Genomic DNA, 11262 nt, shown 5'->3' with positions numbered 1-11262 from the left:
TGCGTCGGGACTCCATGGAGGCGGAATATCTCTTTAATAAAGATCTCCGATAGTTCACTCTGTGGGTAGCTTCCTGAGAGGAACAAAACTGACCTGTCGTATAAATCGGTCGACCACAACCAGTATGGTAATCCTACCCCTGGAAGGAAGCAGCTCCCCAATAAAATCCATGGAAAGGTGGGTCCACGGGTGGGTGGGAACGGGCAATGGCTGGAGCAATCCACAGGGTAACATCCTTGGCACCTTCATCTGAGCGCATATAATACAGGCTGCCACAAACTCCTGTACGTCATTAGAGGAAATCGCAAGTCTTCCTAACCCCCGGGTGAACAGCCATCTTGGAGTTATGACCCCATTGCAACACCTCACTTTGGAAATGAGGGAGGGGACACAAATAATTTAACATTTGTGCATCAGACAAAATATAACAGCCAGAGGGAACGAAATCTCAGCTCCTCATGTTTTCAAACGAACGTATTCGTTGTAAATTAATTCAAACTACTTATAGGTGTTGGGTTTTGGTAAAAAGAAGTAATCACTCACCAAAATGTAACCCCTTAAACATGCGACATCTACAAGTACACATGTAAATGAGCAATCCCTCCTACGACTAAAGTCAACTAATTCCAGTAAAATATTTAAGACGTCTCACCTGGGTCATTTTATATCCAAATCTGGCACCTAAAAGTATTTTTGAGTGTATTTAATAAAGTTAGAAGTTTGATTTCCTCTGGCTACTCCCTTTTTGTGTGATCATTGTGTGTTCAGCAAGTGCTTGAAAAGCCAGATTCCCCACTCTCCTTAACTTTGTTGGGTCTCTGATAAGGACAGAGTAGGATATGGGTAAAGAGAACACTTGATTGACAAACAATTCTCCATTCAGAGGCAGATCAACTCAAGGACCCCCGTTTTCCTGAAGTTTGTGGTACAAATCTCAGACACAAAGAGCTTACAACCTAATTTATATCAGGGGGAATATTACCTCAAAGCTATGCTTTTCCCCCAAAATATATATGATTTTTAGGGATGAGTAACAAAAATTAGTAAAAAAAAAGCATAGTCTGTAAAAGGAGTACTAATCATAACTCATCCAAAGAAATCCATTGCATCCTATGAATAAGGGCATCACAAGTGAGACAGAGTACTACTGCTGTAATATATGATAAAAAAGGAGCTCAAAAAGATGTACAACCAAATAGCACACTACAAGAGAAGAGCTCATGAAAATATATTAATATACTTAGTAATAGAATAGACAAAATGCCACGGAGTGCCAACATTTCCATCCTAGAAACCTTCCTTGCTCTGATCTTTGCCAGTAATTCCTAAAGGGGTTAGTTAGGTGTCTCCAAGGGGTTCACCAAAATAAATCTGTAATAGTGAATCCAAGAAGGTGGGTTCCTGAACCTGTGTGGAGACCCTGCACTTAATAAAGCCCCAAACTGCACCTTAGCGTGGGTGGTATGGCTGTCAAATACAGCAGGAGCCTCTAAAGTTTCTCCCCACAATGCTTTGCATCCGCAGAGGCCAGGCATTGTGGGGCGTGACTTTGGAAGCTCTCACAGTAATTGACAGCTGTACCACCAATGCTATGCACTGAGGTGCAGTTTGGGGTGTGAATGTTCCCCCACAAACTCAGGACACTATACTGCCTGGAATTGGTCAAACAGTTTTGTGAGCTATAGTCTGATGAGTAGGCAATAAGATTTATACATCAGGGGGTTTGCTAAACAAATATTTATTAGCGGATACACAATGTAAAAAAAATTGGGAACCCCTGCTCTATTCTCTGCTGGCCTGCTATCTACTTCTACTTCGGTTCTTGCTACCCATAACCCGGGTGCCACCTTTTTTCTGATCAATGATAACCCAGAGACTTCCTTTTTAAAAATGTTTTTATTTATATATTTAACTCTCTTTCCTTCTCTGTCGGCGACATCTCCCCCTGCATGGTCCGTCAAAATGGCTCTGCGACGTCAAATGGCCACGTTGTTGCAGCAGGGCGGCCAATTATCATGGCAATGTGACGCTGCAATGTCACGTCATCATGGCAACACGCCATTTTGATGAGACCATGCAGGGTGAGATGCCGGCCGCCGGGTGATACCGCCGGAGAAGTCAGTGAAGATTTCCGGGTCGGACTGCTGGAAAGCACTCCTCCCCGGCCGTCCTCCTCTGCCGCCCTGCTTTGCTCCCGCTGTTCAACTCCTCTGACTGCCGCCCAGCGCCACTCTGGTGGTCTTCTGTCTTCTTCTCCTGCTGGATATATGTAAACGGATACAATCTGCAATTGTAGTATAGCAGAAATACCCTGCTCAAGCGAATGAAGAGGGATTAATACACCAAACAGTGTAGAGGAGGGGTGGTGCGCACAGGGAGTAGATAATAGACTAAGTGAGAGGAAAGGCAGAATCCCTATATTGTGGCACTAAGAGAGTACACCCTAATTAAAACTTAATATTTATTATATAATCTTAAAATGAAACTGTTTGGAGTAACCATAAATACAGGACAAAAAGTTAATTAAAATAATAAAAGACCGGAGAGGTGGGGTAGTACATAGGGTAATTATATATAAACCCTATTGTCAGTCTATTTAACCCTTTGATGGTCTATAGGTGTAGGAGAAGTGTCACACAGGTAAGTATAGTAAGGATATTGTTATATCACTAGTCCCTTGCAATCAAATCCTAAAAAGAGGCTGAATGGGGATAACCAGTGTTCGACAAACCTATACATTTGCTCGCCCCGGGCGAGTGGATTTAACATCGTGGCGAGCTCCTATTGGCCCAAGCAGCACACGTTTGGTACTAGGTGGCGAGTAGATTTTTTTGTGTGGCGAGTAGATTTTTTGGTGATTTGTCGACCACTGGGGATAACTATAAGCTTACAAGGAGTAAGAGGGGGGATAAATGAATCCTAGCTGTATAGATGAATATCTATGTCTAGAGCAGGCATGTAAATAGCCCTAGCTCTATCTAGGTAGCTAACCTCTTACTAAATGAATATGAACACAGACTCTTTATTAAAACAAACTGACACTAAAGTCTGGGTGCTCTTGCTGCCCACGAATGCAGTCTACGAAGCGCCCAGACGGTACACAAGCCCACACCACTCCGATGAGCCGACGTCACGTGATGGTGACGTCAGATGTACCCTACGTACGTTTCACCGTGACGGGTTTCATCGGGGGCCCCCGATGAAACCCGTCACGGTGAAACGTACGTAGGGTACGTCTGACGTCACCATCATGTGACGTCGGCCTGTAATATAGTGTGCGCGGTCAATTAGAATTGGCTGTGTTAGCCAGACGTTTCTATACTACGGACACACACGACTGTGAGCGGTAGCGCGGCAGACCAGGGAAATTACAATAAAATTGTATGTAAGGGGGTCACCCCCGGTTCCCCTGATCTTCCTTTGCCCCCTGCCTTACCCCTGTGGCAGTGGGGGAAGGGGACGGCGACTTCTCCCGGCGGGCACCGCCATCTTGGTTGCGGCGCGAGGTTCGGGCAATGCGCAGAGGTTGGCCAGGGTAGCGGTGGCCATTGCCAGTGTGCCGGAGCTCTGGGAGGTTGCGCAGGCGCAGTTAGGCGTAGCGGCGGCAATTACAGCGTCGCACATGCGCAGTAAAGATCGCGCACGCGGTCCCCATAGGAAAGAGCTTTGCCAAGGACTACAATTCCCAGCAGCCTCTCGGGACTGCACTTTCACCCTGGTCACAGGCAGCATTGAAGCCAATAGAGCTGGCAGATTCTCATGCTGCAGAGTTGCAACAATGTTGTGTGCAGACAGGGTTTTTGTCAGTTGGATCCAGGAAGAGATTGGTGAAGGTAGTGTTCACAGAGCAGGGCTCTGCTGTACTAGGCCAGAGAAACCCCAGGCCCCAGGTAGGCCCCACTCCCCACTAGGTTAGTGGGTAAGTTCATAGGGAAGGCCCCTAGGTTAGGGACCCTGCCCTTAGGTGCGTGTGAGATGCAGCTTTGTCAGTGTCATGGCTGTCAGTGCTGACAAAAAGGCATAGTGTGTGTGCAGCCATTTGCTGCAGGTATCAAGCAGGTTGCAGTGCGTTGCTGCAGGTACAGTTAGTGCAGTGGGTTGCTGCAGGTGCTGGGAGCATTAGTTAGCAGTCAGGACCGGGAAGAGCTAGGGGAACGGATTAGGCCAGTAACCCCCTAGGCCCCAGATAGGTCTTCACTCCCCAGCTTGTGGTGCTACAGGGACAGGCCCTAGGTTAGGGACCCTGTCACAGTAGTACTAGTGTTAGATAGGGACACAGCGGACGCTGCGCTCCCAGAGAACAGACTTGGGCTCAAGTCTGTGCCCACAGAGACAGAGACTATCTCCAGGGTGGGATCGCCCCTGGCGGACCCATGCGTGGAAACATCGGATCAGACGGGATCACCAAGCGGCAGATCCTTTTCGAAGTCGCATGCAGGCCCGAGTGCAGGAGCGCTCGGCAGGTATCTTCCTATGTGCACCAACGTATCCTAACATATCACAACTACACATAGTGGCAGCGCTGACCACGGGACAAAGGGGTTGGGCTGTGGACATAGTGTGGGGAATGTTATAAGTGGTGTTATTGCCTGCATATATTAGTAAAGTGGTTATATACATTCCTGTGTATGTGGTTATTGTATATGCGGGTCCTGTGTAGGCAACCTTCTACATCCCTAGAACCCTACACAGGTGGAGGCGCTGAACTCGAGAACGTTCCAGAGGATTCACCCCAGGCTTTCACTGGTGGAGGCTCAGACCTCCTGTGAGCCTGACAGGTATACTGCACCACACCTAGTAACACATAGGTTTCCACCCACACACACGGTATCTGTGATTGGGATAGAGGGAATACCAGTTACATTTGGAGGCGGTGCTGAGATTCAGACCTGGGGTGCCGTTCCATTTTTTTGTCAAATTGTCCACCATGTTTGTAAAGTCCGGACACGAGGTCCTCGCCTGGGCCTTGAGGATAGATGTTAGCCCCCGCCGTGTAGTGGCCGTAGAAGGCCTTCCCGCCAATATATCAGATGAGGAAGTCTGTGATCATTTGCATAAAATCCCCGGGTGGCAGAACGCCTTTATTATAGATGTAGATGATGACCCCACGTCTACGTGGAGCTCGATGCTGTTTGTGGTGACATACACGTGGGATATATGCCTGTCAGATGCACCGTCCATGTTGTTTATGCCAGGGTGCCCCCCTGATGGTTACCCTTTAGTCTACTCCGACCCAGCGCCATGGCAACTTTCCCCAAGTTGGCAGCGTGCCAGTGCTGCTGTGCTCGAGGAGAATTACCTTGCAGAAAGTTGTCCGGGATTGGCGGGAAACCCTAAGCCCCACCCCTGCAACACGAGTGGCTTAGCACCGAGTCAGAACTATTCCTTGATAGAAAGTGCCCCTCCTCTAGAGTCCACCAGGGGGAGAGAGCGCCTTGAGAAGCAATCAGCCACTTCTGTTCACCCTTTGGAAACGGGATGGATCCTCCGGCGCTTGTCTCCACTTGTGACTCAGGAGTACATGTAAAATAAGGGAAAGGGGGTGAGGGGACACATTCAGGGGTACCAGGAGTGTAGTAACAAATATATAGCTATATATTTAACCACACTTACATGGGAATATGAGGTCTTCTGTGGTAGTTGAGAGGACTCTGGGTGTATGTTAACCAACAGATCTTCAACTCGGGATGGGGGGGGGGGGGAAAGAGGGGGGCCTCTTGATGGTTCAAGCGGCCAATATTTATTGGCATAAGGAGGAGGTGTCTCCAGACTCCACAGAGCGTCCTTCCAAAAGATTGGTGGTTTCTTGAGGCGTCCGTTCCAGCTGATAAGATGGTGTATAAGGATCCGGTTTAGCAGCAGGGGGGAACTCCCGGAACTTGTGCACAGACCGGACTTCCTCCCATTTGTCTTTCTCCTTTCTCCAGCTACCGCCTTCCGCGCACACGCATGCACTCCGGTCGTGGTGCTGGACAGACTGGAAAAATGCCTTCACTCCTCTGTACGGTCACTGAGGAAGCATCTAGCGAAACGCGTCTGACTTTTGGGCATCACAGGCCACCGTACAGAGGAGTGAAGGCATTTTTCCAGTCTGTCCAGCACCACGACCGGAGTGCATGCGCGTGCGCGGAAGGCGTTAGCTGGAGCTGGAGAAAGACAAACGGGAGGAAGTCCGGTCTGTGCACAAGTTCCCCCCTGTTGTTAAACCGGATCCTTATACACCATCTTATCAGCTGGAACGGACGCCACAAGAAACCACCAATCTTTTGGAAGGACGCTCTGTGGAGTCTGGAGACACCTCCTCCTTATGCCAATAAATATTGGCCGCTTGAACCATTAAGAGGCCCCCCTCTCCCCCCCCCCCCATCCCGAGTTGAAGATCTGTTGGTTAACATACACCCAGAGTCCTCTCAACTACCACAGAAGACCTCATATTCCCATGTAAGTGTGGTTAAATATACAGCTATATATTTGTTACTACACTCCTGGTACCCCTGAATGTGTCCCCTCACCCCCTTTCCCTTATTTTACATGTACTCCTGAGTCACAAGTGGAGACAAGCGAAGGAGGATCCATCCCGTTTCCAAAGACTGTTCAATATAGAGGTTTGTGAATCACCTCTACAGAGACTCTGGCAGCAGGTTACACTTTGTGTGGGACTATAGCTTTACACCGATTATACAAGTTTGGCGCAACTATTTCCCCCCTTTTTTTCCCACTTCTGTTCACCATAAGAGAGTTAACGGATGCAGCGACATACACCCTCGGCTGTATAGAGTCATACGGGCCCCAACGTTAGGCTTGCCCCTGGTAGTGTGCCCATGTGTAATAGAAGACTGGAATGTGACTGGTGGCTGGATTGACGAGTTATCTAGGTTACCATTAGTGCTCACGACAACAGTGGTAGATGGGGAAGGATGCCTGCACTGCCGCCTGAGCGGTTGTGATTGCTCCATCGGTGAATTGACCCGAGGGCCCAAGTGTGCAGACTGCGAGATGCAGTTCCTGAAACCCGGACTGCTGCAGCTAACAGAACTGCCAGAGGAGGAGCCTGACCTAGGTGCTGAAGTGAGTTACACTGCTAATCAGTCTGTCTTAATCCCAGAGGCTTCAGGGGGCCTGTGTGTCCAAAGTGATGTTCCAGACACTGCTGCAGATCCCGCAGAGGAAGAAGCGGTCAACTTCAATACTGAGTCGGTGTAGCAAACCCCTCTACCTCAACCACGGAAGTTTTGGAGGCTCCACGTGCTATAACCCCGGTTCTAGACTCGGTTCCACACAGAACCGCAGATTCCGGAATCACAGGGTAAGGTGTCTCTACCCCATCCTCTCTTGGTGATTCCAGTGACCAACCACTCGGGGTGATGCGCCTGCCGGCAGACCACTCTAGTGAAGTCACCGAGCCAACTATCTCGGCGGATACAGAGCCTGCTGTGGGTCTGTGTGTGACGATGGGGAGGATTTGGCCCGGGATTAAAGGGGTTACACCACAATTGGCCACCCCCTGACCTCACCAGGGAGACAAGGGGTTAACTGGGCTGAGGTCCAGAAATGTGATTTAACCCTTGTTATAACATGAAAATGTGTATTCCCGTTCCCAGGTTTTATTGTTATATCAGATGGCGTCCGAGAGGAGGAGCGGCGGTTTCCCATTGTAAGTCAATGGGCCCATTGACTTCAATGGAGATTCCTCGAAGGAGCTTTCCAGGAACGAGTTGGCTACCGTCCAAACAGCAAAACCGCAAAGCGGATACTTTTTCTAAAAGAGAGCTTTGATCACTTATTAGCCAAGTTCAACGACAAGTGGCGTGGGAATAAACAGTTCTAGAGCACCTAGAAATAAAATTCTTTTTGCCCCTAGTTCCTAGGCCTCCCCCCACTCGACCACCACCGGGTCCCCGAATCCTGGACCCCCGATAAGGGTCGAACCGAGAAGAGCGGGTCGCACCATAGGTTCCAATGGCGGCGGCAGAAACAGTTCAAGAACACGGCTAAGTGTGAAAAGCTGAAATTTAGGAATCCATAGCTCCGGTTCCGGAGGGTCCAGAGGATCAGGGTTTGGGGTACCTGTAGTCACTGCTCCGGCATCGCTGCAGAACCATCCTTGACCCTCTTGGACCAACCCGACGGAGTATGGACCCCCTTGAAAGTTCGGGACTTTTCCCATAGACTCCAATGGCGGCCAATCTCCATTGACCGGCTATGGCGGAAAACCCCCATTGACTTCAACGGCGGCGTCGCCCCGTTGAAAGTCTATGGCGGCGGATTCCCATAGCCGCCAACGGCGGTGGTTTGCCATTGAAAGTCTATGGCGGCGGAGCCCGTTGTTTTCAATGGGGATTTAGTGAAAAACCGTGATTTAATTTACAGCTGAGTTTTTTGTATTAAAATAGGAAACGGTTTAAGGTGTAATTGTGTAACTCCGGTTCTGAAGGTCGTAGCAAGTCGCAAATTGGACCATAGGGTGTCCCAGTTCCGGCATTGAGAACTGGGAAGTTTGGACCCTCTGGACCCAACGGAACCGGATATTTTAATATGTTTGTGTTTTATCTTTAATACTGTGTCCCAAAGCAGGGATAAAACCCAGAGGAAATTCCTTTGCATACCAGGGTAGCATTTGGCCAGAGAGGCGACCCAATGTCTAGGACTTAAGTATTGTTCAAAGGATTTTGTCACCCTTACTGTTTACCTGAGGGCAGAGACGGCTCAAACCAGAGCAGTCTTTAAGTGTCCCATTTAACACCTTACAACAAAGCGTATCCTGCCAGGAATTCCGTTTAGTAGACTGGCTGGCATCCCTGATGCAAATGTGGTGCTACAGAAATGAGACCCCAGAGTTCTAATGCGCATGTGTCAACTAGCAGGGGGGCATGGATCAAAATGTGTTCCCATGTTAGTGAGTGGCTAGAGGTAATTGAAAACCAATCACCTGTACTTAATGTTAAGGATAGGGTTACAAAAGGTATATCATCTGTGGTCAACCCTTTATCCTGTGTTCTTCTATACCATCTTGATTGCTGAGAGAAATGCTATGCAATGTCTTCATGCCAGAGGTCTTTCATGTCTTTGGTGTCTTGATGATTATGAAGATTGCTGTATGAACTGCCAGTCCAGATGGGACTGTTTCATCATTCCATCTTAAGTAAGTGTCCATATTTTGCCTGTTAGTTGTATATCTGTTGTGTTCACCTTTATCAAGGAATAAATTATATTTTATCATATCTAAGTCTCGTCCCAGTTCAACCCAGTTATATATAGTATATATATATTTGGTGTAAATTACAGCCTGTCATAAAGTCACCGTGACACCGTGTGCCCTAGACGAGGTGTATCCAGATGCTGCCGCTTGCTCGTATGTGGGCCCGTGTGCCCTACTGTGGCCAGTCCGGTCCTCTACAATGGTACCATCGGTCTCCAGCTTGGGATCAGTACCTGCTGACGACGACAAGGGTGAGTTGACTGCCCCAGGGGTGTTGGGTGTGAGCCTCCAGGTGACCGCGGAGCACGATAGCTCCTTAAGTCTGGCCACCAGGGCAAATGGCTCCACTCGGCATCGCGTCCTGGCGGAGGTTTCCTCCTTAGAAGGTAGCTGTCCAGTGGTGCAAGTGGACCCGTACCTACCGCCTATCGTCCAGGCGGAGAGAACAGTCAGCCTCATTGTGATGTCCAGTGAAGCACAGATGGTACCTGACAGTGTTCCAGAGGAACCCTGTGCAAGCCAGCGGAGTGGTGAGGAACCTCCTTACCCCCCACCGGCTCCTGATCTGAGTGTGAGCCCGTGCGCTCCAACACAAGTGGTCCCAGGACTGGGATCCAACGCTCCTGAGGTTCCAGCAAGTAAGTGGACTGCCCCAGAAGTGCCAGGGACAGGTCCCGAGACACCCGAGGTGGGAACTGACAGCGTCCCCGAGGACCTGTTGGCCACCGTGAATCCCCGCAGTGGTAAGGTATCTATCTACCCTTTACCCCCTGCAGAATGAAACAGAGACATTGCCCATTGCTCGCTTCCCAGTGGAAGCCTCGCAAGTATGTAGGGACAAGGACTGTGTGGCGAGGGATTTAGTGAACATTGCCTTCTTTAAACCCAAAAGGGAGCGCCTCATTCACCATGTGGTGGACCGTGGAAAAGGTCAAGACCTCCTGGCCTATCGCATCCATGCCGCGGATGGCCGGGTAAATGTCTGGCGCAGAGACATGGTACTATTCCGTCCACCAGGGGAAGGAAGTAATAAGGACCCTGTGACTGCTACCCCAGAGCGTGCTCTCCAAGAGATTCTTCTGGGGGAAGCTCACAAACGTAAAAGTGAGGTACCCCCACATGATCAGTTAGGGGCACCCCACCAATGGTCTCAGCAAGCAGCTAACCCTCAGCTGGCCACGGTTATCATGTGTGCACTGCATTGTACCCGGTTGTGTAAAGTCAAAAGTTGTGCATTTTTATTGTGTAAACTTATGCCGATTGACGTCGTTCCCCAAGCGGGGATGTTGGATTTTTCACCAGGGGGAGTGTAGCCCCAGTGCCCTCCATGTCCCTGAGACCCCCCTCCCGAAGTGTCGAGCGGTCGCGGGTGCCGCCGGAGGCAGCGACGGACCCGCCGGCAAAACACGAGGGTGGGGGCCAGTGCAGGCAGCGCTTCGAGCGCTCGGAGGCGTACCCGGCTAGCGGGGGCAGCCATGACGGGTTGCGCGAGCGTGCGCGGGATCGCGCATGCGCAGATAGAGTCAGGGAGTTGAGGTGGCCAGTGGAGACTCGCGCATGCGCAGACAGGAGCGCGCGAACCCTAGCCTACCAGGGAAGGCTCTTGGAAGAGATTACAAGTCCCATGAGCCTCCGCAGCGCCCCACGTGACGCCAGGGAGCCAATAGGGCTGGAGTATCTCCCTGCACAGAGAGGAAAAGATAAATTTCGCGCGCGGAGAACGGCAGTTGGAGCTGGGAGCAGGAAGGTTAGGGACCCTGCCCTTAGGTTCGTGTGTGTGCAATCTTGCCAGGTCACAGCTGTCAGTGCTGTGAGGGCTGACAAGAGGGCACCATTTAAGGTTGCAGTGCGTTGCTGCAGGTGTTGGGAGTAGTAGGTAGGAGTTAATCAGAGGGGACCCGGGTGAGGTAGTGTGGGTGCAGGGGGTCAGTGACCCACCTGCATAGGACAGTCTACCCCGTAGGCCCCTATGAGTTTCCCCTGAAGCCATTTAAGGTTGCTGTGCTGTAGGGACGGCCCATAGTAGCAGCGAGCATCACGTTAGTTCACAGAGTCAGTTAGAG

The 11262-nt window shown here is 50.2% G+C and overlaps 1 long non-coding RNA gene across 1 annotated transcript in view; it reads right to left on the bottom strand.

The window, feature by feature from the left end:
- Positions 1-1916: 1916 nt before the first annotated feature.
- Positions 1917-11262, bottom strand: part of LOC142470255 (uncharacterized) — a 10476-nt gene continuing 1130 nt past the window's right edge. The window contains exon 3 of the long non-coding RNA XR_012789256.1: positions 1917-2259. This is a non-coding gene — a long non-coding RNA (uncharacterized LOC142470255). The remainder of the gene's footprint in view (positions 2260-11262) is intronic.

Source organism: Ascaphus truei, chromosome 1 (genome assembly GCF_040206685.1).
Source record: "Ascaphus truei isolate aAscTru1 chromosome 1, aAscTru1.hap1, whole genome shotgun sequence".
NCBI lineage: Eukaryota > Metazoa > Chordata > Amphibia > Anura > Ascaphidae > Ascaphus > Ascaphus truei.
Note: the sequence above shows the minus strand (reverse complement) of the source record. Positions and strands in the feature narration are given on the sequence as shown.